A 20221-nucleotide genomic window follows, 5' to 3' on the forward strand; every position below is an offset into this window, starting at 1 on the left:
GCGCCTTTCCTAGGTTCGTAACCATATCGATTCGACCCTAGAGACTAGAAAACTGTGTCATGGTCGTATGGATCCCGATTTCATTTGGTAAGAGCTGATGATACGGTTCGAGTGTGGCACAGACCCACGAAGGAACGGACCGATGTTGTCAGCAAGGCACTGTTCTAGCTGATGGTGTCTCCATAGTCGCGTGGGTTATGTTTACATGCAATGGACTCGATCCTCTGGTCCAACCGAAACCATCTTTAAATGGTCGTCTTCGGCAATTTGGAGGCCATTAGTAACCATTCATGGACTTCATATCCCCAAACCACAAAGGATTTTTTTTTTTTTAGTGACAATGCTCCATGTCACCCGTTCGTGATTGGCTTAAAGAAAATTCTTGACAGTACGAGCAAATGATATGACCACCAAGATCGCTGAAATGAATCCCATAGAACATTTATTGGACATAATCCAAAGGTCAGTTCGAGCACAAAATGTTGCACCGGCAACACTTTTCGCAGTTATAAACTGCTTTAGAAGCAGCATGGATCAGTATTCCTGCAGGGGACATACAACGACTTGTTGAGTGCATTCCACGTGGCGTTGTTGCACTACACTGGACAAAGGGAGGTCCGACGCTATGTTAGCATGCATCCAATGACTCTTGTCACCTCTGTGTACATAGTCTTATCGAAACTGCGGCTACTCAAGGAGGTTCAGTGTAATGCGTTGAAATAAAACAGATTGACACAGAAAAAAATTAGTTCGAATTCCGGCCACTAGGTGCTATGAATGCAAGAAGGACATATAGAATTGTTTGCACACGTAATGGATTAAGAATGGGACATGGCAGAAAAGTCAAATAGATGGGGAAGGCATAAAGATGACTTTATTCTTTATTATTAACCGCCATTTACACAATTTGTTCAATATGAGCACCAGAGACATCGAAGAGATGCTGTACATCACCAGAATTCCACCAGGTGACCCAAATTGGAGTGTAAATCTTTCTGCCTTAACTCCTTCGTATATCTACCACTTTTCGCTGCTATACAACCATTACAGCCAACACTGAACCTCCGTGAGTACCTGCATTTTAATTTCCACCTCCCTAATGTAATACGGAATTGACCTCCAAGTGTGACGAGATGTGGACACGTCAGTGTTAAAGGGGTAGGGAGTACCACTTTGTGAGTAGATACCAGGGTAATAGGTCGGTCAGAAGAGATGGGTGACTTCGAACCTGAATTAGTCACTGTATGTCACATGAGCAACAAACATATCGAGGAACAACCAGGGCCAACCCGAGACTGGGCAGACCTCGTGTAGTGACTTACAGGCGCCACTGAGAATTTCGGAGAGACTATGCCAAAAAATCACATGAAATCAGGAGAAGGGATCACTCGTGAGTTTCAGAATGCTACGAAAAGTCCACATAGCAGATAAGTGTAAGGGATTAAAAAGACAGGGCACAATGGTCGAACAGCCACAAACTTCTGTAGTCAAGCCTAAGCGACGCTTGAGGCGGTTTAAAGGGTGACGCTAGTGGGAAGTGGATGATCGGAAACAAATCGTTTTAAATGACAAATCCATTATACTGCATGACAATCCAAACGAAGGGCCTCAGTTTCACGAATGCTTCGTACTTGCCAAGGCGTGTAGTGACAACAGAAAAGTACGGAAAGGTAGTGCACGGTATGGAAGTGTTTATCGCGTTTAAGAAATCGCTAGATGTAGAAGCATATCAGCATCTGTTAACATAAACAGTCTGAGGCCATTCTGTGCTCTCATTTTAACTACTGTTTTTCCCTCTCTGATTACGCATTAATTAGAATTTTTCTCTTTGTCATGATTAAGTAACGCCAGATTTTGAATGCATGGTTGGACGCTCATAATTTCAGAGATCATAACTCTAATGGTCTCGTTTTGAAGATATGGTACTAGATTTGCATGTTGTACTAGGTTGATAGATTATCAGAGACTTAGCAATCTTTCGTAGCGTCGGGTTGTGCGAAGACTATAAGGCCCAGGGCCCTTGCAGACCGACTTTATCGAGTTCTGAGAGCTTTGCCACGGGAGGCGACAGCTCCTCCACCTGCAGTCTTTGTGTTCAAGGTGCCGCTTTGGCGAGGCAGGCAGATTCTTTTCGCAGAAACTGAGTAAGTGTCTCCCAGATGAGTCACACAAAACAGCTGCAGCAGTGCGAAATAAAGGAATATCAGGAAATGTGGGAGAGCATTTCTTTACACTCAGTGAGAGAGGACAAGTTACTCTTTCACCAATTTCTCGCAAGCAGAAAATTATTAAAGTTTTTATTGCGACCTAATGCACCTTGAGCAAGTCTCTAGAAAGCTCTGGCATGTGTGGTTGGTACTTCGGTCCTGTCCTGAGACTGACTTTACTTGCCAGTAGTTTAGACTGGACAGCCTGGTACGGCGCTAAAAGCTTGAGGTATTTTTACGATTCTTAGCTTGTAGAAACGGCATGATCGGAATTCAAAGCGAGCCCATCCCTTAGTAAATCTTGTGGGACAGGTCCACAGCCTTACAGGGCAGACAGTGCACCCTCTCGTGGAGAAAGGTCTCCAGCAGAACAATGCTGTGGCACCTGCCTTGGCGCCAGCGGAAGCCCAGGTTGGGGTGATGGTCTGAAGGAAATTTTTTGTTTTGGAATTTGTGGTAAGTTCCTGTGGGACCAAACTGCTGAGGTCATCGGTCCCTAGGCTTACACACTACTTAATATAACTTAAACTAACTTACGGTAAGGACAACACACACACCCAAGCCTGAGGGAGGACTCGAACCTCTGACGGGTTGGAGCCATGCGAACTGTGGCAAGGCGCCTTAGACTGCACGGTTAACCTGTGCAGCGAAGGTCTGAAGGCACGTATCTACTCAGTGCAGTCGTAAACCGAGCATTGTGTGCAGAGCCACGCATAATAGAAAGTCAACTGTTTTTGTGTTCACCAACAGTGCAAATAGGCCAGTGAACCACTTACCCAACCGCCTTGGTTGTATAAGAAACATCCAGTGTCTCATAAACGTTTGGAGAAAGAATCTTTATTACACCTCATAGCCAGGACTAACAAGCTCCAAGGCACAGGCGATTCAGGTACAGATCTTTGAGATTGTATCTGTTCGCTTTCTGCCTTGGGAAGAGATACGAATTCGGAAAAAAGTCATCTTCCCCCTCTGTGAAAACTCAAAAAATACAGTAATTGGTGTTTTTTTCAGAGATGCAGGTTTCTTAACCCTTGCCCTGGTTCGACATTAGTGTGCTATCGTGCGGAAGGTGAGAATTTGCGCCTCTAGAGCCCTGTGATTGGCTCAAGATGGGGTGAAGGCAGTGTTGTTCGTGCACTTTGCGGGAAAACGGATTTTTTTCTGGAGAGATGCGGAGCACTTGGGTGTGGGACTTTGGTCTGGTAAGCACTTCTGGTCGAAGCTCTGGCATGTGTGGTTGGTACTTGGGACCTGTCCTGAGACTGACATCACTTGCGAGTAGTTTAGGCTGGAGAACCTGTGGTGAAGTTCTTACTGCACGGACAGTGTGACTTCAAACGTCTCGGACTACGCATTTCCCGAGGGCACATTTATTCGTTTTTGGTTTACCAGTATTGACGTTTCGTATCCTTGTGCACTATGTCGTATAAGTGAGCCAAACTGTTCCTTGGTGCGACCAGCGAACGGGTGTGTCACACACTAAAATCTACTATGATTTCTGGGCTCTGGTAGAGAGTAAAGTGCGATCCGTCTGCCTGATCACAAGACCGTGAGATTCTGGCATTTCTTTCGTGGCCGCGATCGATTCACAGGTGCCGCCTCCACGTCTCGTCTCTACCGCACACATCTGACCAGCTGTAAGTTACATCACCGCACGAAGCAAACAGGGTCACGTACTGCCGCTTCGGCATTGTCAGGTCTATCAGGTCTCAAGCGCCACTTGCTCTCAGCTACACCTACGAAGAGAAACGTCAGTAGATTTGATCAGTCAAAGTCTGCTCAGCGTCAGATCAGTTCAGCTTGGGTTATCCACACTTATAGAGCCAGAGTACTTGACTCACTGACCACCTAGTTAAACTGTCTTTGCCAGCCAGGATTCACCCAGTGGAGTAGTAATAACCTGATACTTGTTTAGGGTATTCAATCAGAAAATTGTTTTGCATAATTTGTCTGGTTTGGAAAAAATAAATGTTGTTAGAACACTAAAATTATGCCAAAGTTCCCAGTCTCTAAATAGACCCACCGGGGTTGCGTTTCATCAGTAATATTCAACAAATTGCCCTGTGTAGAGTTGACTGCCCACAAGCCAGACTGCGGCCAGATGAGTCAGTAGACAACAGTAAGAGGTCCGCGGCAGTGTGAGACTTGCGAAATGTCTTTTGAGACGCTTCTGGCACATCTTTCTGGCACCAGGACACTCCTGTTGTAGAGAGCAGGAGACACAGTGATCGGCTGGTGCCTAAAGAAGTAGAGGGAGTAGGAGTTAGACTACCTTTATCTAAGAAAACAAGAAAACAAAGTTGGGTTTACTTGCATTAGTGTGAGTTGCCAACAGTTTATAAAGTGGGAATCTAATACCAATATGTTAACGTTTAACTCGCAAAATTTAGAGATTGCCTGATGGATACATAAACTGTTCTAAGAAGAAAGGGCAAGGTTTGTTATACAGCATCCCACTGGAAGCTGCCAGATTGGCAGTAGACAGTGTTTGGCGACTTATGAGGTTCAGGCTTTCTTCTTCACTCATTTTTGAAACTTCTTAAGTCGACTTTGCTGCTGATTCATTGGCTCACTCTCGTGTGGGCACTTCTGTTGATTCACTTGGTCTTCAGCTATAGCTTCTACGTTGTCCACTATAGCTGCTAAGGGTTCAGTCCAACTTCTCGTGCCATAGCATCCGTGGAAGTTCACGTTACCAATTTTGAATCAGTGTGAAATGAGACACAGAATTTTTCATGCCGTTTTCATTTAATTCGAAGCTAGTTAGATAACTAGAGGCAATGTTGTTACTTAAAATATCCACAGCAGTGAGTGGACGCATTCCACTCTTTCCTTTAATTTAACATGGTTCTAGGATGGTTTGTTTCCTGGACGACTTTTGTATAAGTTCAGAGCATTGGGTTTGAGACAGGATGCGAAGACTACAAAAAGGCATTCCTTTGCCAACAGCACATGTTAGAGCCTCAACTGTCTGTCTTCGTGGAAGTATAGACGCCAGCGGGGAGGCAAGGGGCTACTGGCTATTTTGTATCTACAAGCTGGACCCTGGCCTGTTCTTGAAAATTGGCCGAAAAGCCATGCTAGCAACACGAGTGAGCTGCTCCCTTATATCTTTCTGAGACCTTTTTGCGGATAAACATCGTTCGTTTTCCAAAAGAAACATGGCCTAGCCTCGAGAGCTGCTTTCCAGATTCAGAGGACCTCTGATGCGAGGCTATTCCTGGGCGCAAGAACGCGTCATTCGGACATCAGTCACGTCACAGAGGTATGACTCAGAAGGCCGTATTTTAAAATTGTAAAATAGTTTTTTTAAGTGATGGTCGTTGTACTACGTCACGTTTTCTTTGCGGGATTTTGTGTGCTGAAAGGATCCACGCTGTTGGGACAGCGTGTATGTATTTTTCGCTATTGGCAGGCTAGTTTGGTGGGAAATGATAGCAGGGCATAACAGTCAGTGAAAATTAGTAAAGTCGGTAGCTACAGTCGTAGGAGAGCAGATCAAGAGCTGTGTACATCTGGTGCTTATCAGCCATTTCCCTCGGAGACGGAAATCAGCGTGCATCTTAGGAGACAGACGGGACACAGAATTGTGGCAGTTGCCACGCGCCCTCTACTATCTACGTCAGAGCCTATAACATGACAGCTTCGTTTATCACAGCTGCCAGCGAATATTTATAGTGATCACAAGTAGTAGCAGTGGTGTTGTCCACACTTGCTGACATCTGTATGATCACCTGTCTCGAGTCCACCAATGCTGTACTGAATGTTTAAGCATCTTGATTAACTGTCATGGTTACAGGTACTGCTTTCATTTGGGGCTAACGGACTTTGACAATCATGTTCAGGTAGATGCGTCCCCTACGAAGGGCTTACTTCTATTAATCAGTCAAGTAACTCTAGAAATCTACAGATATCGATTAAATAAAATGTTTATTAATATGGTTTGTAAACCATTTCACAATCTTTCAATTTGAGTATGTTTATCCAATAAATTAATGTGTTAACTGAAAGGATGTTTCTGTTAGTTTCTAGTCACATAAAAATGTTCCTTGTGCAAACCTCCATTTTAAGATCTGCAGATAGGACCTTAAAAATCTTGTTATCTGTTAAAGTTGTGCTTATTGAAGTTTATAGCTCGGACATTACGGGCATGGCTGGCTTACAGTTAGTTTTCTGGGACTGAAAGGGGTTTCACAAGTATAAGGTGCGTTTTGTTCCAGAGTCGAGGGGATCCTGCCACGATTTCGGTTGTGCTGGATGGTTCGCATACGATTCAGGTATTTGGGGTTAATCTACTTGTTTTCCCTCTCCCCACAACAGACGATCCAATCACCTTGTTCGATTCGGTATCTTGTGATTAATTTATTGCAGTGTAATGGGAGTTTAGTAGCAGATGCATTTTCATTCCCTTTCCTGCAGAGTTAGCAGCTCAGTGTTGTTTTTATGTATTGTACAGATTCAGATTTCCAGTTGCCTGTTGTATTGGTGGATTGGAGGAAATACTATTTCATTTATAAATCATGTTTTGGTTTTCCCTTTCAATTTTATAACATAAATGTTGGTCAAAATGGACCTACTTTAATGCCAATAGTTTAATGAACCTCATAGCTCCATTTATTATCATTACCGATTTGGGCCAGGACCACAACCATGAATAGTTTTTCAGGGCCATTATTTTCCCAATCGTTTCCTTGACACACTGTTTGTCATATCACTCCCGAGTCAGAGGAACAATTTGCATGTCGAGGGAATTCATTCACTACAGATGAAGCCAACAGTTTCCATTTAGCAATAGCCAAGTGGTGCCTTGAATCCCACGCTTGGCTCCGACTGGATTCTTGCACTGTAGTGCCTACATACCATGACAACGCATCCTATCGCATCCTCTCATTAAGTAGCGTCTGTAAGGTAATAGTTCGTGGACAGCAACATCACTGAAATGGACTGGCCTGCCCAGAGTTCCGATCTCAGCCCAATGGAAAGTATATGCGACGTCGACTTGGCTCCAGACCTCAGCGTCAAATATCACTAACTACTCTGGTTTCACTGTAGAGGATGAATGGGCTGTCATTCCTCCACAGACATCCAAACACCTCATTTAGTGTCCCCAGTAGAGTTGAATCCGTAATAAAGGTGGAGGGTGGACACAACCCACACTAATGTCTTTTTGTAGGTTTATCGATACTTTTCACCAGGAATCAATTTCTCAAAATGTATGGATTGGGGTACAGACTTGTACGGATGTGAATCCTCGTATGTGAGAAAACCGGAAATCAAGGAAATTGAAACGTTAGAAATCTGACGCTGCAGAAGTTTGTTTAAAACTGGTTGGAATGATACGGAAAGGAATGAGGTTCTCCGTAGAACTGGAGAATAAGTTTGACGTTACAGAAGGGAGCTGTAGAGGGTGAACAGTATAGTGGGAGAAGGCAAAGGTTAGAACGTACATTACAAATCGTTGGTGGCGTTGGGTATAAGGGATGCCCTTGACTGAAGAGGTGGCACGACACACGAGAGAAAATCCTCGAAGACCGACGATGTAAAAAAATGAAAAAAAGAAACAAAAATAGTTTGAGGGCAATATAATCTTGCGATTTGGTATAAAATAGATCTTTTTGGAAAGAGGAGCGACAAAATTATTCGTTGTATAACTGTTCTTTAAAACCTTGCTATCTCTTCCTGCAAATTTAGACACTTAAGACGTTTTTACGGGGACAAGTGTTTACTTGTAAATGATCCATAACCAGCAATTTTATCAAATTACTACTCTTTGTGTTTATTTGTCATAGTATTCGTCCATTGTTGATCATTCTTCCTTCCTTAACCAGGTGAAGTCTTCTGGTGGACCTGAGCAGGATAATAAATGAGTAGGGGAAAATGTGCAGTATAGGACGTGTAAACATTTTGGAAAATGTAATATTTCCTGAACATTGTCCTGGAGCGTTCTTCATGGCGTTATTTAACGGAACCTTAAAACCTGAGTTCATGAGATGGTATGTTTGTTGAGTTTTTAATATTTATTCCACCCACTGAATTTGTTTGATTACACATTTGAAACGGTGTAGCGAACATTGAACCATAATGCTTAAATTATTTTGTTGCAAAATTATTTTGATAAGATCATATGTGAGTATATACATGAACTTCATGATCAGCTCACATAGTTTGTCAAAGAATCAGTCAACCAATGTGTTTCTTACTGAAAACCTCTGTTCAATGTAAGCTCGTGGATCAAGCTGTTTTCAGCCTAAATTCTTCACGTGTTTTCTTAAAATCGTACGAAATTTGGTTACCCGCTTTCACTTACGTTTGATACAGTCGATGGTTTATTTTCAGTTGCTCTGCATATTTGTGAATTAAATTTAAGAACTCACTTTCACTCAAAGGCATAAGCTGACTATCTAAATATTTAATATGATAGTACAATACTCTTGTTTTTCGTCACTGAATCTTCTTGGAAAAAAACTTATTATATCCTAATATAGTTTCCTTGACCACCTCCTTATTTTTCCATAAGGCTCTAAGTCTACCACCTAAGGTACTTTTGGCAATTGAAGGTTTCTCACTCGCTTCCGTCATCCTTGTTTAATACAGTCTAGCGTTTTCAACTGCTTCCTTGATATTTTCATCCCATTACATTCAGAAATCTCCATGTTTGCCTGTTAAGGAAAAAACCGGTAAAAATCAATTTTTACGTTACTTGTTTCGTCGGGTGCAATTCGAAATTGCTTTCTCCGATAAAACTGGAACGTACCGTTATAGTGATTTAACATTAACAGTGTTATTATTTGGGCTAGAAATTGTCACAGCATGTGATATGGAAAATAACATTAACTGTATCTAAATATACGATAAAAATGTAACATTACTTACTTGTAAATGAAACACAACACTACAGAGTTTAGATCTTGTAATTAAGAGAGTAATTGTGATTAAGAGATAACTTGTAGCATCTCCAAACTCATTGACGTTATTATTCTAAATCGCTTGAGTAGACTGGTTCCTCCACAGTTCGAACTGCAGTGATGCGATAGGTAGTGTCGCCTAGCAATAGAGCTTTGAAACAGTTCTTGTCGAATACAATCCATCAGCCGACACCACCCGGCCTACTCCTATTTGGCAGCTTCCCTTCTTCTACGGTGGTTAGAATACTGTATGCTTCCTTCAACAGAAACTCAGCTGCGTTGAATCATTATTTTTAGTAAAATAGTTTTATTAACCAAAGCATAAAGCACTAATATCGACAAGTTTCTCAAATAATTTCGAACATTCAACAAAGCATTATTTTCCAGATCACAAACAGGGAAGCCACTGACAGTTTCTCTCAATGTCGAACTTCACAGTGTACCATAACTATGTAAACGACTTAAAACTGAGCAAATATTCAGGTAGTCATATTTTAATAACGTTGTCTTTTCGAATTATTACTGGCTTTTGTGTTCAAAGTAACAACGGACACAGTAATGTTACCACAGAACAGTTGCTCATATTCTCAGCAGTATCACATTTACCCAGCAGACACAGTGCGTAACATCTCTAAATATTTATCTGCCCTTACCTATGTGCATCACTACCATACTTCCCTATCATGCTTTAAAATTTCTTTTTACTTTGAACCGGAGTCACAACATTATGTTTGCTTTTTGTGCGGCGTTCAGACATCGAAAGACAATTTTCTCGCTTCACTCAGACAGAAGAAGACAACGGCAGCAGCGAAGCAACTGCACAAAAATATCATTCTACGAGACAAATAACACTGTGAAACAACGTAGTATCCCGCGAAACTAAACGGTAAGACTACTATTACCGACGTGTGCGTGGCGTACACATCACCAAAGGGATGGCGATATCAACCGGGTACATTCCGATACTTTAATAAATAGACAGCTGTCCTATTCTATTCGGTAAATGACTCATGAGACAGCGAGGTTGCTATGATGATTTAAATAGGATTTTTATTTCTTTCAGAGAGCTGCTCACAATGATTCTCGGATAAGAACACCACCTGATACTACAATAGCATTGTACATCAAGGCACCTACCGAAAATACCTGGCAGATTAAAACTGTCTGTCAGACCGAGACTCGAACTCGCTACCTTGCCTTTCGCCGGAAAGTTATCTAATGACTGAGCTGAAAAATAAAATGAAATTTCGTATGGCTAGGGCCTCCCGTCGGTTAGACCGGTCGCCTGGTGCAAATGTCTTTAGTTGACGCCACTTGGGCTACATGCGTGTCGATGAGGGTCAGATGATCATGGAGACAGCACAACACCCAGTCCCCGAGAGGAGAAACTAGTCCCCGAGAGGAGAAACTCTCCGACTCAGCCGGGAATCGAACTCGGACTCCTTGCACGACATTTTGTTGTGCTGACCACTTCTTTATTCTCATTTTGTTCGATATTGTTCTTTGCATCTGTTTGGGGCGGACGTCCCATTACACCCGTTAAATTTAATTAATGATCAATTCACTCGGTTTTTTATTACAAAGGGCAGCTAACCCTCCGACTGAATACGCTGAGCTATCGTGCCGGGTCTACTCAGCCATCCAGGCGGATATGACTGAGCTACCAAAGCATGATTCACGAGTTGTCCTCACAGCTTACTTCCGCAGCCTTTGAGGACGGGTCATGAGTCGTGCTTGAGTAGTTCAGTCCTTAGAGCACATTCCCGCGAAAAGCAGGGTCCCGAGTTCGGATCTCGGTCCGGCACACAGTTTTAATCTGCCAGGAAGTTTCATATCAGCGCACACTCCTCTGCAGCATGAATTTTCATTCTCAAAGACACTTATCCATCATACAACATTGAAGCATGATCTACTTACTTTCCACTGACATTTAATGTACTTGTTACAATCGGTTAAATAAAAGAAGTGCTCCACTTTTCGTTCACCGAACCGCCGTGTCATCTTCTGCAAGTGGTGTCATGGGACGCGGTATGGAGGGGTCTGAGGTTTGAACACCTCTTTCCCGGCAGTTGTTCGCTTTCCAGAACTTCGCACCTCTACTTCTCATTCAAGCGGTCCCTCAGTTGCCCTCACTGTCCTGAGTACGCCCAAGCAGAGAGTTCAAGCCAAGGAAAAATCCCTGCCAGTACCAGGAATCAATCATATCAGGCCCTCAGCATTGCAGCCAAGCGCGCTGACCACTGAGCTACGGAGGCCTACTTGCAAAAGCTGACACTGCTTTATTATTGAAAGAAAATGGTAGATATTGAACAACAAATACACTGATGAGCCAAACCATTATGACTGCCGCCTACCGCGACGTTCAAGGCTGCCTGGTGGCGCTGAGCGCACGTGACGTGGTAAGAGGTGTATATGAGCGGAGCAGAGACGAATGGGGAATCATTCTTGTGACGATAAGTGATGGAAATGCGGAAATCCTTCGACTTAAGCGACGTTGACGAAAGGCAGATTCTTGTAGCCCAGTGTCTGTGAGCGAGCAATTCGAAAGTGGCGAGGTTAGTCGACTGTTTGCATGCTACTGTGTAACGTTCTTTAATAAAAAGAATGAGAAAGATTATGATTACGTTGAATGAATGTCTGATCTGTTCAATGGGTACTAAATTCGAATTATCGTGTAGCGTGTTGTGTCTGCAAGTGGTGTACTATACATATATAAAGTGGTGTACTATATATATATAAGTGGTGTACTATTTATATGAAATTCATTTGGCAGATAAACGAGAACATTTAAGAAAATCCAACGTCTTTGAAAAATAAATGACCTGGCCAGGTAGGCGGTACTGATCATGGTGAATTACTAACACTCAGTTTTCTTTTTAGAAAAATTATATTGCAAGTTAAGTTTGTCTTTTCAAAATCGTCTGACAATTGAAGTGACATTACTCACAATTGAATCACAAACAACGACATTTCAACAGAAAGTATCATATAACTTCATTAGGCCAACGTAAATGCAAAGCATCAAATTACATATAGCTCTGCTAACAAATCTTAAAAGCATTACAAAAATGAAATATCTAACTAGTCTTTTTATCAAAACCGTTTACGTACGTTCTGGGGTTACTCAACAATTACAAATTATCAGCCAACACATCTGCACTAACGCGCAGGCAAAAACAGAAATCATAACTATTTAAATCTTTACCTTGCTTACTTGAAGACTTCTGCTTCCAAGTTCAACAATACTGACATAACTGCTACTCTCTAACTCTTGGTGGATTCACACAGCACGCCCCAAAAACTGCCCACTTCACCGTCTTTCCCTCACATACAGCCACCTACAACTGAGCGCCAATCGCTCTCTTACTCCAACAAAGCAGCATCTTTGGCTCTGCGGTCGCGCACAGTCAGCGATCCGCGTTATCGAGCCTTTCAGGGACATTCATCGTTTATAGTATACTAGTTTCATTTTAATTTCTTTGTAATTTTATCATATTCTGGTGCCACATACAAGTGTGGCCCAATATGCTCCTTTGAACTGCCGTGAGCATCTATGGAAAGTGGTTGAAGAATGCTGAACCCACGAGTAGGAGACAAGAGGTTGGACGTCCGTACCTCACCACTGAACATAGGAATCGGAGGCTTGCTTGCTCTCTAAAGTATTGTAGGCGGCAATCTGTGGCAGAGCCGACGACAGAGTGCAGTACTATCGTAGGCACAAGGGTTTGGAGCACGCCGTTCAGCGCACAGTGTTGAACGTGGCGTTCCGCAGCAGAGGACCCCTACTTGTTGGCACGTCGACCCACGATGATTACAGTGCACACAGGATCATAGAGATATGACCGTGGATCAATGGAATCGTGTTGTCTGGTCGAATGAATCCCGTTTATTGTTAAACCAAGTCGATGGTCGTGTTCAGACACGCCGTCATTCAGGCGAAACATGGAGCGCGCCACGGACACAGGTTTTCGGGAGCAGTATAATATTATGAGGGACATTCATCTGGGCTTCCATGGGACCCACAGTACTAATCGCAGGTACCATGACAACTGTTACTTGAACGCTATTAGGGATCACCTGTAACCCCTTATATTTGATGTCTTCATCAACATCCATGGCATCTTCCAGTAGGATAATGGTCAGTATCACAAGGCGATAATCGTGCTGCAGTGGTTTTAGGAGCATGCTAGTGCACTTAGGTTGATGTCTTTCGGCTTTGTGAATCAGACGAAATTAAACTCACATCACTGAAAAATATTGAAAAGAGTAGAGGGCAACTACAGAGCTCTGTGGTATACCATATTCAAAAGCCGTTTCATGAAACATCACTCCCTGGATGCAAACACTATGCCAGTTACCTCTTATGTAATATGACAGAGTCTCAAAAACGACATACTTTATACCATCGCCCGTTAATACGGGAAGTGTGTGCCCTGTGCGTAGGCATCTGGTGCCTCAAATATTTAGAAACGTATCAGGTACTTGTAGAATCCATGGTAATCAATGTTTTATTGCGTTCCACAAGTGCATCAACGCGTTTTAATGTAGGTGGGCGTAGTGTTCAATCTCATCGGTGTATAGCAAATGAGAAGAATAGAAGCAACGGAACTAGAGCAGTTAGTTAAACCCTTGCCTGACATCGCTAAATGGAAATTAAGTCTCGATTGGCCGTTCCTCAGCAATCAATCCTTCCTGCAACGTGTGAATTCTGGTGTAAGCTAAATAAACTGCGAGTCACCTGGACTCCAACACTATTTTCCTCAGAAATCCAATTCTGGAATGTAATCTTGCCTTCCAAACCTGTGATTTCAGACCAATAATAATCTTTTATCCATGTTTATTCGTTGTTTCGGACGAACGGATTTGTCACGCTGTCAAGCAATCTTTAGAAGTTGGGGGTGTCGGTGGTACAATTCCAAGAATTTTGTGGTGTAACTGAATAAGCAGCGACCGTAAACGTTTCTTGCCTCAAGACTTCAGTTTTACGTGATACATAAAACTCTTTACATACAAAAGGATTAATAGTTACCCACGCAGTAACATTTCTAGTTACAATGAGGCGACATTATGTCCTTAGCATACAGATATAGGAATTAAATGTCTTTATAGCTAGAAAATATTTACAAAAACGAAAATATTTTTATTCATAAACCAATATTGTTAACTCTATTCAGATTATAAAAATGGATAATATTCGGCATTCAAAACAGTGAATATCAAGTATAAAAATATGATCGACAGTGATTCATTTTTGAGTTATAAAGACAATTTAATATCAAGGCGTTTCACATGAAATACAACCAATAATTAAGACTCATTATCCTAGAAAGTCATAATATTTATAATGGTAAAACTGCTGGTGCATTATTACGTGCTCAATGGTGATATTACGGTACAAATACGCATATGTGTTTGACATTTACGTATATTCCAGACTAATTTGTCTGAATGTTCCACACGCGTAATTGCAGCGAGTTACGTAATAAGTGTTCAGATTAACCACGTTAGAAAACTTTCTTGACCTTGACCTCTCTCCTCTTCAGTGTAACCTGCGCTACCACGTAAATCAGTTTCTGCAACAGCTTCATGCAGGTGTCACGGAAGCCTAAAAAACCCGTATTCAGTCATCTTGAAAGTCTGTGATAGTCTATGGTCCCACATGTGAATGCGTGTGCGGAGGTAAACATGTAAAGTTCTGACTATTTTTACCTGTTTATTAATTAATGATTTAATGAAACCATTCCTTCGTTAATATCTCAAAAATGAAGAATCTCGGCTATGTGGTTATATATTTTATTTCTGTGTACGAGGAATCCATACGCCCATGTTCGTAAGAGTAATTTTGTCAAACATAGTTCAATCATCTGTTGGCTTCCAAAGTTCAAATATGTATCGTATTCACGGACGTTTCGCATACTTTAATCTCTCCTACTTTTGACATTGACTGGCATTACCAAATTGAACAAATGAATGTGAAAGCTACATGTGCTGGGTTGCTGGAGTAAAATGTAGCACAGATCCAGAATTCGTGTGATGAATGTGGTAAACCTCTCAAAATCCTTGCAGGCTGTCTGGTAGAAACATTCATTAACAGATTTGCATAAAACGAAAACAGCACTTCAGAATTGTTAATTTTGTTTGTGTGTTAAGAAGTGTGTTCTTATGTTTTTAAGATTACGAACTTGTTAACTCCTGGACACGACCCTTTTTCTAACTTGACAAAAATTTTTGTTTTCTTTTCCTTCCAGTTCAAGCGCAGAAAATACCATATCCTATTTACAACCGATATTACTGGGCCAACAGTTTGTGAGGGAACATGCCTCTTGTTGCGATGGTAAGGGCGCTCGAAGTGGGGATTGCAGTCTGTGCCCTTATTTAGTAGTGACGAACACTCGTCAGCAAAAATCTTGTACGTTAATTTCCTGCTCAAATGTTTCATTTAAAATTTTTCAACCTTGTGCCATGAATTAATCCCAACTGTTCGACATACAGCCTTATTAGTGAACATAGAATACAACAACAAGTATATCGCTTTGCATACTTACGCAAAGCGCTACAACGAATCCAAGGTCCTTCTTAGCGCCTTATTAGGCACTGGCTGACTAATTAGTGGGGCTGGGATGTAAGAATATTCAACGATGTTGCTACATTGTTCTGCTTTTACACTTATTTTTAAACAATCTGTTATTATTGTAATCAACTTAGGTATAAAACCAAAATTTGCATGCTATTAGTACTTTGGTTATTAAGTTCTGCCCTCAGAATGACTCCTTAAACTAAAGTCTTGGGGCAGTCCATTTTTGCACCAACAAAAGATGTTTGAGGACTATGTTTTTACAATCACACGAAGGTTCACACGTATCTCCGTTATAAAATAGCCCCAGGACCTCCATCGAGAGGTCTTCCATGGACATGACTGATACCAAACTTGAGAAACTCCAGAGCGCTGGGTATAATGGAACGGCAATTCACTTTAGATTGTAATGCAGAAAGAGACAGCCAGAGCTTCAACTAAAACGAACGTTTATTTAGTCGGTCACTGGTTTTGGGCTACGCTCATTCTCGAACCAACAAATATTTGCCAAGTAAAACGTCCGACCAAAACAGTGGTAAATAAACTGTTTACCTATGTGTATGATCTAACTATTGTTCCTTGGCGAGCCTTACTTGACAATCATTGGGTGAGTTGAGAACGGGCATAGGCCAGAACCGGTCACCGACTAAATAAACATCCATTTTAGTTACAACTCTGGCTGTCTCTTTTTGTTTCACGATCTCAAATCTTCGGGTAGGACTGATGTAATTGTCCCGTTATCCCTCCATAAGTAGGGCAACAATTTCAAAGTATCGACGCTGTTTCCCGCCAAAAATAAGAGAGGAAGTATTTTAAGGTAAAGGATGTCATGGTGTAGCCAGTCATAACTTTCCGGCGGCGGAGGAGTGGATGAAAGAGTGGAGTTCTTTCACCGTGATACGGTGTCATGCAAATATCGTTAGAGGGGATGAACGAGTGAGTATTGAAGAAGAATGGAACTGGAACAGCCCAGATAAACGACTGAAGTTATATGAAGAACAAAAATCACGCTGATTAGATGACAATTCGGATCTTCCTAACACTGAATATGAGTCCAGTATATTAGCAGCTGCATTATCTCATTCTGTCATTCATTAGCATGGCAATGGATATTAATGATACCCGGTATACATTAGAACCTTAATTGTTAGGGAAATTTGCATCTTCACGGTTCCTGCCATCTACGAGAGTCAGGGAATGCAGATCACTACTATTCAACATCGTAGCGTGCAAACAACCTCTGCGCACCTGTGTCCGTAAGTAAGGTCACCTGTTTGTCGAGAAACCATCGGAAATACTCTATCTTACTGGCTAATATTCTTATCATGAAAAAAAGAAATAAATAAAAAATAAAATATTTACGTTGTCATGCACGGAGGAGATTTCGAATGTCACGGACGCTGGTCACGTGAGCCTGTGCTTGAAGAAAGGGATCCTGTGTACAATTGTTACTCTTTGATCACACCGAGGATAAGCACAAGAAGACTACACAACAGCGCCGGAGGAAGGGCTCTGCGCTGGAATACCGATCGTAACGCATGCCGTGGGAATTAATTGGTGGAGTAGTTAATACGGGCGGTGGCGGTCGGACCCCGGGAGCTGATTAATAGCTCGTAATGGCTGGGTGGCCCACGGTTTCCCCGCTAAACACTACCTGGGCCGCCCATCTCACGCAGCATCTGCCCGCCGGCGTCGCCACCCGAGGTGCTATGCTAATAGAAAATCATAACTCACGATACTGTGAGTTTCCACACGTCGCACCTAACGACAGCACCCCTGACGCCTTGTTTATGTGATTTTTAGTACCGACGCTTTTTAATAAGTGAGTCTCACTGCATTACAACGAGACTGCAAAAGAGCGGTCCAAGTGTTTTCAAAGGGTACCGTACGCATGACCCCAGGGTGCCCTGATTTAATAACCGGAGTCCTATCGCACGTTCACTTTCAATTATAGATTCTGAACAAGATAAACTGCACAGAGCCGCTATGATTGCCTCCGGCAGGCGCGTACGTGATACTCCCTTCTCTTTTTCGTTGTGATGAAATGCCTAACCATCTCAAAACTGTTGGTGGGAACGAAGGTTAGTTCCACATCGTTGAGAGCATCCCTCCACGCATTAAAATTGCTAGCGCAGAATGATATCTGAACCTCATCGGCCGCCTTTCGTGAGAGAATAATTCTTAAGGAATTTCAAATACGGAACACACATGTCACTCTTAACGAAGAGCAGTCTTCAGACTTGAAAATAACTTCTCACGTACTCCAAGTACTGTAGGACCATTACTGTTCACAGTATCCGTAAATGACCAGGTGGAAAGCTTCGTGGGTCCCATGTGGTTTTTGTATACCGAGAATACGCAAAGCTAGAAAATTGTAGCAAAATGCAAACATACCTGCAGAAAGGCGATGCTTGACGCAGCGCTTGGCGGTTGACCCTAAACGTAAAAAGAATGCAACATACTGCGCGTAAATAGCGATAAAGACAGTTTATGGTGTGATTCCAGGTTTGCAGGACCATCACCGGAAGCAGTCCCATGCATCAAATTTCTGGAAGTATGAGTATAGAGCAATTTATAGTGAAACAACAACATTAATCTTAGGTAAGGAAGAAGTCAGACTGAGAGTAAGGTCAAGAATTTTCAGGAAATGTATTCTGCGAACGAAAGAGCTGGATTGCAAAACAGCCGTTCGAGCGATACTTGAGTATTGCTTGTCAGTCAGGGAGAAGTAGCAGATAGGATTGTTAGAGCAAATAGAAGAGTTCCGAGGAGCTGTGAGTTGCGTCACAGTTAGGTAAGTACGGGCAAAAACGTGACGGAAATTTTCATCCAGGTCCTATAGTAGTCCTTATCAGAGAGTCGCCTATCACGGTGTGGTCTTTTATTTATTATTCCGAGAGCGTACGTTCGTAGAAGAGTCAATATTGCTCCTTTTATGCATATCTCTCGAAAAGAGTATGAAGATAACTTAAGAGAAATTCGGGCTCATTTGAAGGCTTCCCAACAATCTTGGGGCGTATTTCTACTACTACAAAACTATATTTAATGGCATAATAGGTTGAGCGTTCACATGTCAAAGCGCGGGGTATAGGGAATTAATTTTGCTTCCCAGTGAGACTCCTAGTTTTTCTGCAGAGGTCACACCTGTACTTACAGCTTTAAATTACTTGCAAAACCTCAAAGTTTAAAACAATTTGATTGTGACGGATTGTGGAAGCTTGCTTCAAGACATGCAAACAGCAGCCATTCTCATAAAAACTAATCCAGTTGTAATGGGTATCATGAATCCCACCAAGCAAAACAACAGTCTCTAGAAGAAGGTAAAATTTGTGTTGATCAAGGGACACGGAGATGTAGCGAAGACCGCCGTTTAAAACGGCACATTTAAAAGCATTACCGCCATCAGACCTGAAGGCTACATTATACAGAAGAAAAAGGTATCAATGAGAAGATGAATATCAATGCTCTATATGCATTAAAGGAAAATAGTATGGACATATACAGCCTGGAAGATATGGTTCCACAGAATCACGCCAATAAGTTCTTTAATTGACAAGAGACTTAATCATGGATCATTTCCCAGTCATATTTACCGAATACACGTTCGAGGTCATTCTTACTGCGAATGTGATAGAGTAACAATACGAAATATTAAACAGTATACAAACTGTTTTCATATAGAAGTTAATGGTGAGATTCCGTCTGTTGAATCGCATCTTAACGGTGCTTAGTTGTACCAAAGCGAGTTGGCATACTACATGCGTGGGAAATTCGTAATAGTACTCGTGCGTGATCCGATGCCCAATCATCTACGTGTCGACGAAAATTTGTTCTGTGTTTAAACTTCACAAGTCAGATGCAAACTATCGTGGTACATTACGTTAAATTTATGGGTTTCTTTTGTTTAAGATTGCAAAAAAATGTTCAAATGTGTGTGAAAGCTTATGGGACTTAACTGCTAAGGTCATCAGTCCCTAAGCTTACACACTACTTAACCTAAATCATCCTAAGGACAAATACACACACCCATGCCCGAGGGAGGACTCGAACCTCCGTCGGGATGAGCCGCACAGTCCATGACTGCAACGCCTTAGACCGTTAAGATTGCAATGTGAGTGCTAACAGTAAATTGTAGACGCCTGTAATTTAATTTAATCTGTAAATAATGCACCATTAGATGGGACCTTGCCACTAGCTTTACTTTGTTTTGAACTGACTGAGCTAGCCACTGACTGTGGTAAAGGATTTCTTCTTTTTATTCCGGTGTCCTTTGTGGATATGTTTTGTCCCTGGGATTGAATTTATTTAATAACACCAGCTTAGAGTAAATTCCCTAGGTGCGGTTCCTTAGGCAATAGCTGGCACTGTATCTTAACTTTTGTATTTGGAATTTTGTCCATTACTAGTTTTGAATGAATGAACGCTGAGGCACAGAGACCCTTTTAATGGAAAGCCATTTGGAATTTAAAGTGTCTGATTTAGGTGTCGTTGGTTTTAAGCAATTCAGTGAGTACCTTAAGATAGTTTAATTTAAT

This window comes from Schistocerca americana, chromosome 4 (genome assembly GCF_021461395.2).
Source record: "Schistocerca americana isolate TAMUIC-IGC-003095 chromosome 4, iqSchAmer2.1, whole genome shotgun sequence".
NCBI lineage: Eukaryota > Metazoa > Arthropoda > Insecta > Orthoptera > Acrididae > Schistocerca > Schistocerca americana.